This window comes from Geotrypetes seraphini, chromosome 6, assembly GCF_902459505.1.
Source record: "Geotrypetes seraphini chromosome 6, aGeoSer1.1, whole genome shotgun sequence".
Taxonomy (NCBI): Eukaryota; Metazoa; Chordata; class Amphibia; order Gymnophiona; family Dermophiidae; genus Geotrypetes; species Geotrypetes seraphini.
The window spans coordinates 148,165,050-148,182,202 of NC_047089.1; positions in this window are offsets into that span (position 1 = coordinate 148,165,050).

The following is a 17,153-nucleotide window of genomic DNA, read 5'->3' on the forward strand; positions in this document are numbered from 1 at the left end:
CCTGGTGGCCATTCTCTGGACCGATTCCAGTCTCAGCACATCCTTGCGGTAATGTGGCTTCCAAAATTGCACACAGTACTCCAGGTGCGGTCTCACCATGGATCTATACAGTGGCATAATGACTTCAGGTTTACGGCTGACGAAACTCCTGCGTATGCAACCTATGATTTGCCTTGCTTTGGATGAAGCTTGCTCAACTTGATTTGCAGACTTCATGTCTTCCCTGACAATCACCCCTAAGTCTCTTTCTGCTTCAGTTTTTGTCAAGATCTCGCCATTTAGGGTGTAAATCCTGCATGGATTTCGGCTTCCCAGGTGCATGACTTTGCATTTTTTGGCATTGAAACTGAGTTGCCAAGACCTAGACCAGTGCTCCAGTAGAAGTAGGTCATGCATCATATCATCTGCCATTGAATTATTTTCTGTTGTGCTCTTGTTCACTACATTGCTTAGCTTGGCATCATCGGCGAATAATGTTATTCTTCCTTGGAGCCCTTCTGTCAAGTCTCTTATGTAGATGTTGAACAAGATCGGGCCCAGGACGGAACCCTGTGGCACTCCACTTATTACCTCTGACATTTCGGAGGGGGTGCCATTCACCACTACCCTCTGAAGCCTACCTCCAAGCCAGTTCCCAACCCAATTTGTCAATGTGTCGCCCAAACCTAAAGAACTCATCTTGCTTAGCAACCTGCGGTGTGGTACGCTATCAAATGCTTTGCTGAAATCCAGGTAGACGATGTCCAGGGACTCACCAGCATCCAGCTTCCTCGTCACCCAGTCAAAGAAGCTGATCAGGTTGGATTGGCAGGATCTCCCCTTAGTAAATCCATGTTGGCGGGGATCCCGTAGTTTCTCCTCGTCCATGATTCTATCCAATTGGTGTTTGATTAGGGTTTCCATTAGTTTGCTCACTATTGATGTGAGACTCACTGGTCTGTAATTTGCCATCTCCATCTTGGAGCCTTTCTTGTGGAGTGGAATGACGTTAGCTGTCTTCCAGTCCATCGGGACGTTACCTGTACTAAGGGAGAGATTGAAGAGCGCGGATAGCGGTTCCGCTAGGACATCACCCAACTCCCTGAGCACCCTAGGGTGTAGGTTGTCAGGCCCCATTGCCTTGTTGACCTTGATTTTTGACAGCTCGCAATAGACGCTGCTGGGTGTAAACTTGAAATTACTAAACGGGTCAACTGATTTAACCCTTGTCTGTGGCTGAGGGCCGATTCCTGGCGCCTCGCGGGTGAAGACTAAGCAGAAGTATTTATTTAACAGTTGGGCTTTTTCCGAGTCCGTTTCTACATAGTCTCTGTCTGGTTTTCTGAGACATACTATCCCGCCCAAGTTCTTATTTCTGTCACTGATATACCTTGAAAGAGACCTGGGAGTGATGGTAGACACAACCCTGAAGGCGTCGGCACAGTGCGCCACAGCCTCAAGAAAAGCAAACAAAATGTTGGGTATCATTAAGAAGGGTATCACGACCAGGACGAAGAAGGTCATCCTGCCACTGTATCGTGCAATGGTGCGCCCGCATCTGGAATACTGTGTCCAGGCCTGGTCGCCGTACCTCAAGAAGGACATGGCGGTACTTGAGGGAGTCCAGAGAAGAGCAACTAAACTGATAAAGGGTATGGAAAACCTCCCATATACTGACAGACTGAAAAAGCTGGGGCTGTTCTCCCTGGAAAAGCGGAGACTTAGAGGAGACATGATAGAAACCTTCAAGATCCTGAAGGGTATAGAAAGGGTAGACAGGGACAGATTTTTCAGATTATGGGGGACCACAAGTACAAGGGGGCACTCGGAGAAATTAAAAGGGGACAGGTTTAGAACAAATGCCAGAAAGTTCTTTTTCACCCAGAGGGTGGTGGATACATGGAATGCGCTTCCGGAGGCTGTGATAGGCCGGAGCACGTTACAAGGCTTCAAAGAAGGTTTGGATAGGTTCCTAGAGGATAAAGGAATTAAGAGGTACAGATAGGAGTAGAGGTAGTTTTAGAGATAGTCTGGGACCACTGCTCAGGCAATGGGCCTGATGGGCCGCCGCAGGAGCGGACCGCTGGGCGAAATGGACCTCTGGTCTGCCTCAGCAGAGGCAACTTCTTATGTTCTTATGTCTGGCTGGCCTGGAACTTCCTCCCCATTAGAACTGATGCTGGAGGTGAAGTCATGTGGGCCCGGTGCTTGTATGCACCAGGCCTGGCTCAGGGAAGGAGCAGGGAGAAATCGGCTGCTGGCTTGGGGGTGGGGGTAGGGAAAGAATCGGGGAAGTGGAGAAATCGGCACAATGGCTTTGTGGGGGCTAGGGGGAGAGTGAAAGAAAGGCAGAAATAAAGAGGAGGGCCAGGGGGAGAGAGAAAGAAAGGCAAAAAGAAAGAGGGGGGGCTGGGGAAGAGAGAAAGAAAGGCAGAAAGAAAGAGGGGGGCCAGGGGGAGAGAGAAAGAAAGGCAGAAAGAAAAAGGGGGTGGAGGGCCAGGAGGAGAAAGAAAGGCAGAAAGAAAGAAATATTGGCTTTACAGAAGAAGGACCAGAGACTCATGAAATCACCAGACAAAAAGGTAGGAAAAATGATTTTATTTTCAATTTAGTGATCAAAATGTGTCCGTTTTGAGAATTTATATCTGCTGTCTATATTTTGCACTATGGCCCCCTTTTACTAAACCGCAATAGCGTTTTTTAGCGCAGGAAGCCTATGAGTGTTGAGAGCAGCGCGGGGCATTCAGCACAGCTCCCTGCACTAAAAACCACTATCGCGGTTTAGTAAAAAGGGCGGGGGTATTTGTCTATTTTTGGATAGTTGTTACTGAGGTGACATTGCATAGAGTCATCTGCCTTGACCTCTTTGAAAAAAAACCCCGAATATAAATGATAATTAGCATTTTCTCTGCGTACAATGTGCTTTGTGTTTTTTTAAAATTTTATTGTTAGTAGATCATTTTGACTTGGTCATTTTAAAAGTAGCTCACAAGCCCAAAAAGTGTGGGCATCCCTGCTGTGAACAGTGGTGTCCGTCCCAGCTTGTGCTCCCTCCGGCGGTTGTTTCACTTCTGGCCGGCTCCCCTGTTCAAAGCCGCGGGCGTCAGCTCCTCATGCAATCCGTGGCTGCGTCGGAAGCGTTCCCTCAGATGTCACAACATGAGGTGTGTAGACGCCCGCTGCTTTGAGCAGGGGAACTGGCCAGACATGCTGGGCAGGGAAGAGATGTTGCTGCTGCACAGGGAAGGGGGGAAGAAATGCTGCACAGGCAAGGGGGGAGAAATGCTGATGCTGCACAGGGGAAGGGGGAGAAATGCTGCTGCTGCACAGGGAAGGGGAGAGAAATGCTACTGCTGCACAGGGAAGGGGGTGAGAGAAATGCTGCTGCTGCTGCTGCACCCAATTGGGGAGAGAGAGGGGAGAAGGAAAACAAGGGAGAGGAACCAGAGATGCCAAGTCCATGGGAGGGAGGGTAAGGAAAAAAGGAAAGGAGATACCAGACCATGGAGGGGGAGGAAGAGATGCCATGGCATGTGGGGAGGGAAGGGAAGGAGATAGAGATACCACACCATGGTGTAGAGTGGGAAGGAAGGAAGGAAAGGATAAGAGAAAGAGAGAGATGTCAAAGCATAGGGGAGGGGGTGGAGACAGAAAATGGAGAGGGGGTGAAGCTCAAATGAATCATGTGCAAAGGAGAGAAGGGACCCCGGATATACAGTTTATTGAAGGGACATAGAAAGAGTGAAGATACCATATGGAAGAGAGAGAGTGTGGGCAGTAGATGGAAGGGGTAGAGAGAGAGGGCAGAAGCTGGGTGGAAGGGGCAAAGAGATGGCAGAAGTTGCATGGAAGGGAGAGAGGACAAGCACTGTATAGAAAGAAGAGAACAAAGAGAAGATGATTAAAGCAGAAACAACAAAAGGTAGAAATATTTTTTTGTTGCTTTACTTAGAATCAAGTAGTATTGTAACTGTATTGATAAAAGTTTATAAATAGGAAATGGAAATAAGGCAATTTTTTGGACTAAACCCCTTTCCTCAGGACAGGAAAGCATAACAGCAGTATATTGTATAGCAGGAACATACTGGTGAGCTCTAATCATTTTCACCGGGCAATTTCTGGGGTTCTTAACTGGCACAAGGCCGAAACGAGAGTCGGGCTTGTGATAGTATGGAGAGAGCATGTTACTTGTGAGTGAGTTTGAGAAGGAACGAAGGAAAATTTATGCAGGAGGGATGAGAGTGGTGAGAGGGAGAAATGGACATGGGGAGGTAGAAATGGTGCATAGGGAGAGAGCATGTTGAGTGGGGTTGGGGAGAGATGGACTAGGAGACAGGAACGAGGAATGTCACACTCGAGGGAAGGGGCAAGGAGAGAAACAAAGCATGCAGGAAGCAGAGAGTGTTGAGCTCATGGTGAGAGAGAGGGAGAGATAGAGGGGAGGGCAGAAAGGAAGGAAGGAGAAATGTCACACTCAGGGTAAGGAGGAGAGGGCAGAGAGTGAAAAGTTTGACTCATGGAGGGAGAGAGGGAGGTTGGTTGGGGAAGGGAATGAAGACTGGAGGAGAGGAAACGTGCAGGAGGCAGAGAGAAAAATGTTAAACTGGTAGAGGGAAAGGAGGGAGAAATATTGGACTGGGAGGGGGAAGAAATAAGGAACGGAGGGAAGATGGACTGCAGGGGGCAGAAAGGAGGGAGAAGTGTTACACTGGTGAGGAAGAGAGATGACTCAAGGAAGGGAGAGATGTCATCTCAGGAGGAGGGAGATGTCAGACCATGAGAAGGGGAGGGAAGGAGAGAGAGAGAGAGATGCCTGACCCAGGGAATAGAAGGGAAGGAGGGGAGAGCTATATGTAAGACTGTGGGAAGGAGAGGAGAGAGATGCCAGACTATGGGAAAGGGAGAACGAAAGGAGAGAGATGTCAAACCACTGGGGGAGGGAGGGGAGAGATGTTCAACCATAGAAAGGGAGAGGGAAGGAGAGAGAGATGTAAGACCATGGGAGAGGAGAGAGATGGTAAGGGAAGACATAGAAAAGCAGATTTTGAGAAGAAAGCAGAACAATGCACAAAAGTTGAATATTAAAAGTTAATGCCAAAGATGGATGTAGGGCAGAAAGTAAAGGAGAGAAAAACAGTCAATGAATAAAAAGACTCTGAAAACTCAATTAAGAGCACAGACGGAAGGAAGTACAACCAGAAACTAGAAAAATAAAATCACTAGAAAACAAAGGTAGGGAAAATGATTTTATTTTCAATTTAGTGATGTGTCAATGTGTCAATTTTGAGACTTTATATCTGCTGTCTATATTTTGCATTATATTTGTCTATTTTTCTGTAGCAGTTACGGAGATGACATTGCATATTTTAAAGTCATCTGCCTTGACCTCTTTGAAAAAAAAACAGAATACAAATGTTGATTCAAATTTTCACTGTAGTTTAATTGTGTGGTTACCATTATCTATTATTAATAAGATTATATTGTGTGTATATATGAAAAATGAACAGAAGAAATTGCATTACAATTAGTACTATTATTATGGTGGTGAGGTTTGGGGTGGAGGTTGGGCGGTCAGAGGTTAGGAGTAATTGGTTGATATTTGATAGACTTAGGGAGTACTAAGCTTGAAGAAGTTGAGAAACATTGCCCTAGAGGAAAGAAGGGATAAAGGAGATATGATACATGCATTTAAATACTTAAAGGGTATTAATCTACAAACAAATCTCTTCCAGCGATGGAGAAACGGTAACATTAGAGGACATAAGATGAGATTGTGGGGTGGTAGACTCAGGAAGAATGTTAGCAAATACTTTTTCACGGAGTGGGTGGTGGATGCCTGCAATGCTCACCCTGAAGAGTTGGTAGAGGCAAAAACCATGAGAGTTCAAAAATATGTGCGATAGACATAAAGGAGCCCTGAATAATAAAAAGAAGACAGTATTGACACACAACTCTACAGATTACATAGTAACATAGTAACATAGTAGATGACGGCAGATAAAGACCCAAATGGTCCATCCAGTCTGCCCAACCTGATTCAACCCAAATTTTTATTTTATTTTATTTTTTTTTTATTTTTCTTCTTAGCTACTTCAGGGCAAGAATCCAAAGCTCCACCCGGTACTGTGCTTGGGTTCCAACTGCCAAAATCTCTGTTAAGACTTACTCCAGCCCATCTACACCCTCCCAGCCATTGAAGCCCTCCCCTGCCCATCCTCCACCAAACGGCCATACACAGACACAGACCGTACAAGTCTGCCCAGTAACTGGCCTAGCTCAATATTTAATATTATTTTCTGATTCTAAATCTTCTGTGTTCATCCCACGCTTCTTTGAACTCAGTCACAGTTTTACTCTCCACCACCTCTCTCGGGAGCGCATTCCAGGCATCCACTACCCTCTCCGTAAAGTAGAATTTCCTAACATTGCCCCTGAATCTACCACCCCTCAACCTCAAATTATGTCCTCTGGTTTTACCATTTTCCTTTCTCTGGAAAAGATTTTATTCTACGTTAATACCCTTCAGGTATTTGAACGTCTGAATCATATCTCCCCTGTCTCTCCTTTCCTCTAGGGTATACATATTCAGGGCTTCCAGTCTCTCTTCATACGTCTTCTGGCGCAAGCCTCCTATCATTTTCGTCGCCCTCCTCTGGACCGTCTCAAGTCTTCTTACGTCTTTCGCCAGATACGGTCTCCAAAACTGAACACAATACTCCAAGTGGGGCCTCACCAATGACCTGTACAGGGGCATCAACACCTTCTTCCTTCTACTGACTACGCCTCTCTTTATACAGCCCAGCATCCTTCTGGCAGCAGCCACTGCCTTGTCACACTGTTTTTTCGCGTTTAGATCTTCGGACACTATCACCCCAAGGTCCCTCTCCCCGTCCGTGCATATCAGCTTCTCTCCTCCCAGCATATACGGTTCCTTCCTATTATTAATCCCCAAATGCATTACTCTGCATTTCTTTGCATTGAATTTTAGTTGCCAGGCATTAGACCATTCCTCTATCTTTTGCAGATCCTTTTTCATATTTTCCACTCCCTCTTCGGTGTCTACTCTGTTACAAATTTTGGTATCATCTGCAAAAAGGCACACTTTTCCTTCTAACCCTTCAGCAATGTCACTCACATACATATCGAACAGGATTGGCCCCAGCACCGAACCCTGAGGGACTCCACTAGTCACCTTTCCTTCCTTCGAGCGACTTCCATTAACCACCACCTTCTGGCGTCTGTCCGACAGCCAGTTTCTGACCCAGTTCACCACTTTGGGTGCTAACTTCAGCCCTTCAAGTTTGTTCAACAGCCTCCTATGAGGAACTGTATCAAAGGCTTTGCTGAAATCCAAGTAAATTACATCTAGCATATGTCCTCGATCCAGCTCTCTGGTCACCCAATCAAAAAATTCCATCAGGTTCGTTTGGCACGATTTACCTTTTGTACAGCCATGTTGCCTCGGATCCTGTAACCCATTAGATTCAAGGAAGTACACTATCCTTTCTTTCAGCAACACTTCCATTATTTTTCCAATAACTAAAGTGAGGCTCACCGGCCTGTAGTTTCCTGCTTCATCCCTGTGACCACTTTTATGAATAGGGATCACATCCGCTCTCCTCCAATCCCCAGGAATCACTCCCGTTTCCAGAGATTTGTTGAACAAGTCTTTAATAGGACTCGCCAGAACCTCTCGCCAGAACCCTTAGTATCCTGGGATGGATCCCGTCTGGTCCCATCGCTTTGTCCACCTTCAGTTTTTCAAGTTGCTCATAAACACCCTTCTCCGTGAACGGCGCAGAATCTACTCCATTTTCTCGTGTAACTTTGCCAGACAATCTCGGTCCTTCTCCAGGATTTTCTTCTGTGAACACAGAACAGAAGTATTTGTTTAGCACATTTGCTTTCTCCTCATCACTCTCCACATATTTGTTCCCAGCATCTTTTAGCCTAGCAATTCCATTTTTTATCTTCCTCCTTTCACTAATATATCTGAAAAAATTTTTATCTCCCTTTTTTACATTTTTAGCCATTTGTTCTTCCGCCTGTGCCTTCGCCAAACGTATCTCTCTCTTGGCTTCTTTCAGTTTCACCCTGTAGTCCTTTCTGCTCTCTTCTTCTTGGGTTTTTTTATATTTCATGAACACCAACTTTTTCTCCTTTATTTTCTCAGCCACTAGGTTGGAGAACCATATCGGCTTCCTTTTTCTCTTGTTTTTATTGATTTTCTTCACATAAAGGTCCTTAGCCATTTTTATCGCTCCTTTCAGCTTAGACCACTGTCTTTCCACTTCTCTTATGTCCTCCCATCCTAACAGCTCTTTCTTCAGGTACTTTCCCATTGCATTAAAGTCCGTACGTTTGAAATCTAGGACTTTAAGTATTGTGCGGCCGCTCTCCATTTTAGCCGTTATATCAAACCAAACCATTTGATGATTGCTACTACCCAGGTGAGCACCCACTCAAACATTAGAGATACTCTCTCCATTTGTGAGGACCAGATCCAATATCGCTTTTTCCCTTGTGGGTTCCGTCACCATTTGTCTGAGCAGAGCCTCTTGAAAGGCATCCACAATCTCCCTACTTCTTTCCGATTCCGCAGACGGAACATTCCAGTCCGCATCCGGCAGGTTGAAATCTCCCAACAGCAGAACCTCCTCTTTCCTTCCAAACTTTTGGATATCCACAATCCGATCCTTATTAATTTGCTGCGATTGAGTCGGAGGTCTATAGACTACACCCACGTAGATAGAAGTTCCATCTTCTCTTTTCAGAGCAATCCATATCGCTTCTTCCTCTCCCCAGGTCCCTTGCATTTCAGTCGCTTGGATATTGATCTTTACATAGAGAGCTACTCCTCCACCTTTATGACCATCTCTGTCCTTCCTAAAAAGATTATATCCCGGTATGTTTGCATCCCATCCATGTGATTCATTGAACCATGGTTAAGATCTATATCTTCACTTATGATGAGCAGGAATGTGCAGCATGGTGCTTAAAAGGCAGCCCCAGCAGTGAAGCCGATGCTGGATGGACTTCTATGGTCTGGGTTCAGTATGTGGCAAGATGGATCAGGATAGGCTGGAGTTAGCTTGGATGGTGACTCCAGTGGTGGAGCAGTGTGGCCGATGACTGGCGGACTTCTATGGCAATATGAATCAGGAGCAAGAATACACACTTTTACCACATTCATATAGCTGGAGTACAGGTCTGGCCTATCATAGGGGAGATGGGAATAACATCTAGTTGTGGAACTTTGCAAATAAAATTGTTGGTTTAATATTGCCTCAAAAAATGAATGTGACTGTTGAGTAGACTGGATGGATCACACAGGTCTTTGTCTGCCATCATTTATTATGTAAAACCACTGCAGATAAACTTGGCACCATCCAGATAATATTGGAGTGCAGAAGGAAATTATCCAGATATCTGAATAGCAACACTGAGTATCATTGCTAAATGTAGCTTGGGACAATGAAAAAAAGTTGTTCTAAGTTATTGGGCTGGTTATCCAAATAATGACATTATCTGGGTAACCATATCAGTCAGCGCTGAATATTTAGCTGTATATTGATTTGCCACAATCAGCATTTAAAGAAATTCCTTCTGGATCACCAGAAGAACTAACTAATCGATTCTGAAAGAGATCAAACCGGCTATGTCACTCAAAGCCTACATCAGTGGTCGGCAAACTCATTAGTCAAAATAGCCAAAGATCAGCAGTACAACGATTAAGATTTATTTTGAGAGCCAAATATCTTTTCAAGAACCATGTTTTTAGGAGGGGTTCTCAGTTTTCTCTGAATGTTTGGTGGCGGGACCGATGTTGCTCCTCCTTTCCTCTTTCCACTCCCTCCCTCGCCCCACAAGCATACCAGGGCCGCCGGGTTTCCTGAACACTAAGTAGAAATACAATAGATGTATGGGACTGGGAGGGACAGTCGGGTACTTTAGAAAAGTGATGAAATCTGCACAGTCAAGTCTGCAAGGATTACTAGATGTCTTTCAGCAGCTCCCCTCCCTTCCTCCCCCTTACCTTCATGGTGATTTTCTTTTTTTTTTGTCTTCCAGTTGCCTGAGCCGGCTTTCATCAAGTCGCGTGTGGCTGCCGAAACTTCTCTTCTGATACAACTTCCTGTTTCCAGTTACATTAGAGAAGAAGTTTTGGCAGCCACACACGACTTGATGAAAGCCGGCTCGGGCAGCTGGAAGACAAAAAAAAAAAAAGAAAATCGCCATGGTAAGGTTAGGGGGAGGGAGGGAGATGCCCGATTGGTGACCGCGCACATTCCCTCCCTTAACTGCGGGAGACAAGATCAGTCACCGCTCCGGGGCGCGACAATGACTCTTTTTCTCCCACCATTTCACCACCGTTTCATTCTCTAGCAGAGTTGCACTCAAGTGGCTAAAGAGCCGCATGAGGTTCGTGAGCCGTGGTTTGCCGCCCACTGGCCTAAATTGATGAATTTATGACTGTCTTATTTTGGTCATACTGTCAGAAGAGAAAGATCATTGGAGGACATCATGTTTGGGAAGATTGAAGGAACCAGGCAGTGACTCAATTAGATGGCTAGACATGTTGATAACAACCATGGAGATGACGCTGGAGGACCTTTCTGGACTAGCACAAAACAAAATTTCTTTCTTAAATCTGTAATTCAAGTTGCTAGGACTCGAGCACGGGTCAATATCACCTAACTACTATAGTTTAAATATTGACCCATCTATTTCTAGTTCTTATAAGCTAACTGCTTTGAGAAAATAGTAGTAACTGATCCTCCTTAAGCAATCCCATAAAAACATTGGGTCATGGTCATGCAACACCTTAAAATAATGCAGGATTAAAAAGGTAACCAATAAATGCCTTAATCTGGTTAATATAGCCGGCATCTATCTTTGAAGTTTTTTTCTTTTTCTATTTATTGATGTTTATATATTCACAAGAGAAATAGCATGTAAAAATCAAAGAATATATTACAAAAGCACCAGACCAATCAACCATGTAATAAAGCAAATATCATATATTATTTTAACAGTTCCTTTTGCAGAAAGCTCAATGCAAACATTACAACTGCAATGAAACAGTTAATTTAACACAGAGCACACTGCACCTTTCTACTGCTGACCTGCCCCTGCTTTCCACATTTCATCTCTATCACTTATATAAATGAGGCAACATTATGCCGTTTATGGAAATCTACCCACTTATTCTTATCTTGCATGCACATTTTTTGTGTGTAGTAGTGTGCAAGCTTGCAGTCACAGGTTATAGAATGCTGCCAGTTACACATGTAACTTAATTGATTAATTAGTCTGCATTCAATTGGTGATGACTTGGCACTAATTTGCAGTTAAATGCTTAACTGCACTTAGTCAAAATTCTATAACCTTAGCTTGGAAATCCTTTTGCACATAACTGCTAGGGGATGTGGACATGGAAGATCCCAAAGAGTAAAGCAGATTATATGCTGCTTATCCTAGGAATTAGCAGTGGATTTCTCCAAAATCATCTTAATAATGTCTTATGGAATTTTCTTTTAGGAAGTTATTGAAACCTTATATAAACCCTGTTAAACTAACTGTTTTTACCACATTCTCCGGCATCAAATTCCAGAGTTTAATTACACGTTGAGTGAAGAAATATTTTCTCAGGTTTGTTTTAAAACTACCTTTTAATAGCTTCATTATATGCCCCCTAGTCTTAGGGCTCCTTTTACTAAGGTGCGCTAGCGTTTTTTAGCGCACGTAGCAGATTAGCGTGCGCTAACCCTGCGCTACGCAGCTAGAACTAACACCAGCTCAATGCTGGCGTTTGCGTCTAGTGCACGCGGCATTGTAGCGCACACTATTCCGCACGTTAAAGCCCTAATACAGCTTAGTAAAAGGAGCCCTTAGTATTTTTGGAAAGAGAAAACAAGTGACTTGCATCTATCCATTCCACTCTATTCAGTATTTTGTAGACCTCTATCATAACTCCCCTAATCTGCATCTTCTTAAGACTGAAGAGTCCTAGCCACTTCAGCCTTTCCTCATAGGAAGTAAGAGTCCATCCCTTTTATCATTTTCGTTACCATTTCTAATTCCGCTATACTATTTTTGAGATGCGACAACCAGTATTGCACACAGTATTCAGAGTGTGGCTGCACCATAGAGTGATACAAAGGCATTATAATATTTTCATCTTTCTTTTCCATTCCTTTCTTGATAACTCCTAACATTCTATTTGCTTTCTTAGCTGTCACTGCACACTGAGCTGAGGGTTTCACCATATCCTCAACGAAGACACCTAGATCCTTTTCCTGGGCAGTGATTCCTAACATGGAACCCTGCATCAAGTAGTTATAGTTTGGGTTCCTCTTTCCCACATGCATCACTTTGCACTTGCTCACATTAAACGTCATCTGCCATTTTGATGCCCAGTCTGATAAGGTCCTCCTGCAATTTTTCACAATCCTCTTTTGTGTTAACAACTTTGTGTTATCAGCAAATGTAATTATCTCACTAGTTAGATCATTAATAAAGATGTTAAAAAGCAGCAGTTTCGGTACAGACCCCTGAAGAACCCCACCATTTACCCTTCTCCATTGAGAATATTAACCAGTTCTTAATCCATATTAAGACATTACCTCCTATACCATGACTTCCTAATTTCCTCAGTGTCTTTCGCAAAGTTCTTTGTCAAATGCCTTTAGAAAATCCAAATATCGACTGGCTCACCTTTATCCACAAGTTTATTCACCCCTTCAAAGAACTATTGTAGATTGATGAGGCAAGATTTCCCTGGACTGAGGTGTGGAAAAGTTTTATTTTGATGCTGAATTGAGTTTATGGCAGCTACTAAGGGACGTGCACTTTATTATTTAAATTTATTTTGTGAAAGGTAGTGAGGGAAGGTGGGGGAGGGGGAGGGGGAGGTTTTGTGACTTGTATGATTCTTACATTTCTGGGTGTGGAAGTTAGAAGTTATTGTTAAGGTTTTGGATTGTAAGAAATAGACATTAAGGTAAGTACAATCATTGACTGGTATTGTTAAATTTTGCCCGTAGAGTAATTTCTGTAGAAGAAATTTTAGTAGAAAAATTGTCCCTTTGACTAAAGGAGTTTTGAATCCCTGAACATATTAAAGGGATTTTGATGTATGGAAGATGCTTTAAAAAAATTTTTAATACACAGTCATTTGGAAAACTCTGCTGCTTTCCACTGATAATTTAATTATTTTTAGATTTTAGGGGTAATAGAAGATTTAGTATTTATTTTGCTGATTCCTGATTTGCTGAGCCTTGGCCTATGTGGCTTGAAAATGGATGGACAAAGTACCTGGAATTTCTGCAGTGGTGTGAGGGAGGTTATAGGAAATTACTGGTCCTCGTTAATAGCATGTCTTTATTTTCAGTTTTGTGGGATATTTGCCTATTGCCTTAAGGAGTGGTTGTGTTTCATATGACTTTTCTTGGGTCCTTATGGGGCATTTTTGATTAATAACTGGTAGCCTCTTAAAAAAGGGTATTGGAAGCAAAACAGAGCTTTTAGGTATTGCTGTTTGGGCACCCCAAATGGGGCTGCCATATAGGTGTCACTGTATGAGTGCTTGTACACACTAAAGCTGGCACTTTTGCTTACCCATATTGCTTACCTCTCTGTAGTTCTTTCCCTTACACAGATGTCCAGTACAAGGTACTAGGCTGGCAACTGCAAGAACTGCATTGACCTCTAGTATAAGGTGTGTAAACTTAGAGATTATAGCTGCCCTAGGCAGTGCTTGTAGGGAGGATAGATAGCCCCCCCTCCCCCCCCCCCCCCAATACGAGGCAGTGCAGCTGAGGAGCCTGTTTTAGCCTCCTTACAGATATTACCTGAGGCAGCTATGATCTTTCTGCTCCAAGGATGTATACTTTGCACCAAGGAAACACCAAAAAGTCCAACAGGACAGAGAACTCACAGGTATAAAACAGTACAAAAGGAAGTGGGAACGGACAATGAGCACTCCACTGAAGAACACTGATGTAAAACCAACTTGTTTATTTCATAAAAGGACACAAGCAGAAGCTGTGGACTTGACACAGCACTGTGTTTTGTTGTCAGAGGAACGCCTGCATCAGGAGTCACTAAAAATGGAACCAAACCTGTGGCATGTATGTTCACAGATGACAGGTCTGGGATAAAATAAAACTGAAAAGTGATTTTGGTTACTCTGGCATGTTAGTTGGACCGAGCTTTGTTTTATCCCAGACCTGTCATCTGTGAGCATATATGACACAGGTTTGGTTCAATTTTTAGTGACCGCTGATGCAGGCGTTCCTCAGACGCCGAAACACAATGCTGTGTCAGGTCCACAGCTTCTGCTTGTGTCCTTTTATGAAATAAACAAGTTGGTTTTACATCAGTGTTCTTCAGTGGAGTGCTCATTGTCCATTCCCACTTCCTTTTGTACTATTTTGCACCAAGGGTCAGTGAGGTACACATCCTCAAAGCAAAAAGGAGATTATAGTTGCCCTGGGTGGTCAGTTCTCCCTACTTACAGGTATAACTTACCCTGAGCTATTACTACATAAGATGTGAACAAAATCCACATAATACCACAGATGGATCAAAAATAAATGTATATTGGAATGAGATCCTCGGTATATGTCATGTTAGGATAAAACTTGTATTGAAACATCTTGGTCTGTAACTATGGCAAATTTAACCTATAAACTTTATATTATGTATATTGTTATTAGATCCTTAGTATGTATCAAGTTAGGGTAAAAGCATGTATCAAAAACTTGTACTGTACCTATGGTAAATTGTAACCTGTTAATTGTATATTATGTATGTTAACCTTAACCTGTTCTGAGCACTTTGGGGAAAACGGGGTAGGAAATGAAATAAATAAATAAATAAATAACAAATGAAAATAATGTTACTGTACTTAGGTTAACATAAGAACATAAGAATTGTCACTGCTGGGTCAGACTAGTGGTCCATCGTGCCCAGCAGTCCACTCCCTCTGCGGCCCATAGGTCAAAGACCAGTGCCCTAACTGAGTCTAGCCTTATCTGCGTACGTTCTGGTTCAGCAGGAACTTGTCTAATTTTGTCTTGAATCCCTGGAGGGTGTTTTCCCCCTAACAGCCTCCAGAAGAGAGTTCCAGTTTTCTACCACTCTCTGGGGTGAAGAAGAACTTCCTTACGTTTGTACGGAATTGATCCCCTTTTAACTTTAGAGAGTGCTCTCTCATTCTCTCTACCTTGGAGAGGGTGAACAATCTGTCTTTACCTACTAAGTCTATTCCCTTCATTATCTTTAATGTTTCGATCATGTCCTATCTGAGTCTCCTCTTTTCAAGGGAGAAGAGGCCCAGTTTCTCTAATCTCTCACTGTATGGCAACTCTTCCAGCCCCTTAACCATTTTAGTTGCTCTTCTCTGGACCCTTTCGAGCAGTACCGTGTCCTTCTTCATGTACGGCGACCAGTGCTGGAAACAGTATTCCAGGTGAGGGCGTACCATGGCCCGGTAAAGCGGTATGATAACCTTCTCCGATCTGTTCGTGATCCCCTTAATCATTTATAGCATTCATAACATAACATAACATAGTAACATAGTAGATGACGGCAGATAAAGATCCGAATGGTCCATCTAGTCTGCCCAACCTGTTTCAATTTAAATTTTTTAAATTTTTTCTTCTTAACTATTTCTGAGCAAGAATCCAAAGGTCTACCCGGTACTCTGCTTGGGTTCCTACTGCCAAAATCTCCATTAAAACCTACTCCAGCCCATCTACACCCTCTCAGCCATTGAAGCCCTCCCCAGCCCATCCTCCACCAAATGGCCATATACAGACACAGACTGTGCAAGTCTGCCCAGTACTGGTCTTAGTTCAATTCATTCTGTTCATCCTTTTCGCCCTCTTGCTGATTTAATGCTATTTTCTTTTACAAGCACCATCCCTCTCTTTTGCTTTAAACTACAACCTTTCTAAGAGATGGGACTACTTCAAGTTTATAAGTCTAATTAATTGTTTAAATTTTCCTTCTCCTCCCTGCCTTTGTAAAGCTTTTCTATACAAAATGGGCTGACATGTATTTTCATTTTGAAATAAATCCTTCTTCTCTTTGAGGGTTATTTCATCACAGTGACTATTTTTTGGGGGGAGGGGCAGTGTGTTTTATGATATCACCTATTTCCCCCCAAACCGTGCAAGTACCCATTTCGGAATAGCTCCCTATAGAAATATTTAATTGCAATAGCTAGTGAAGAACTAAGATAAGAGCCTTTCTTGAGTTCTTTATAAGAGAAAAGCTCTTAGCCATCTTCCAAAAGCATTTCACTCACAAGATATTTATCTCGTAAGAAGTCTTACAATTATCCATCAATAATTTATCATATACTTCGAATTTGTTCTCACAGACAATAAATGTAACTGCTGCAAATATCATTTAGAAAAGGAATGGGAATTAAACCTTAAAATGAACAAAACAGTTAACGTTGCAAAAGTATATGTGTTTCCTTTATCTAAAGCACTGTTTTCTCAACTCGGTCCTGGAGTTTCCCCTTGCCAGTCAGGTTTTCAAGATATCCACAATGAATATGCATGAAACACATTTACATATAATGGATGCAGTGTATGCAAATCAAGTTTATGCAAATTCAAAGTGGATATCCTGAAAACTTGACTGGCAAGGGAGTACTCCAGGACCGAGCTGAGAAACACTGATCTAAAGGGTCACAAAAACAAACACTAGGGATACAAGGTAACGCAGTAGTCCTACAAATGAAGTGGACCAAGCAGAAACAAGTGGGTCAGTTGGGATGTTTCCAAATGAAATCTGTATTGATGGAAACATCCCAATTGACTCACTTGTTTCTGCTTTGATTTGTGTTATCTAATACATATCAGGGCATGTTTATTAAAGGTTATGTTTAATTTCATGTCTAGATTTATCATGTTTCAATAATTTCTCATACTTCTAGACATTGGAAGTATTCATTCCTTTTGTTTAGTTTTATTTCATTGTTTGTTATTTACATTTTCATTGTTTGTCCCAAATGCGGATGCTGACTTTCCTGCTGTCCATGGAGAACCTACATTACAGGTACGTAACTACACTTTTTTGACCCTGTGATATATATTATTTAAATATTTTTGACTTCATATGCTTTTATTTATATATTTATGGTTATGACTCATAAT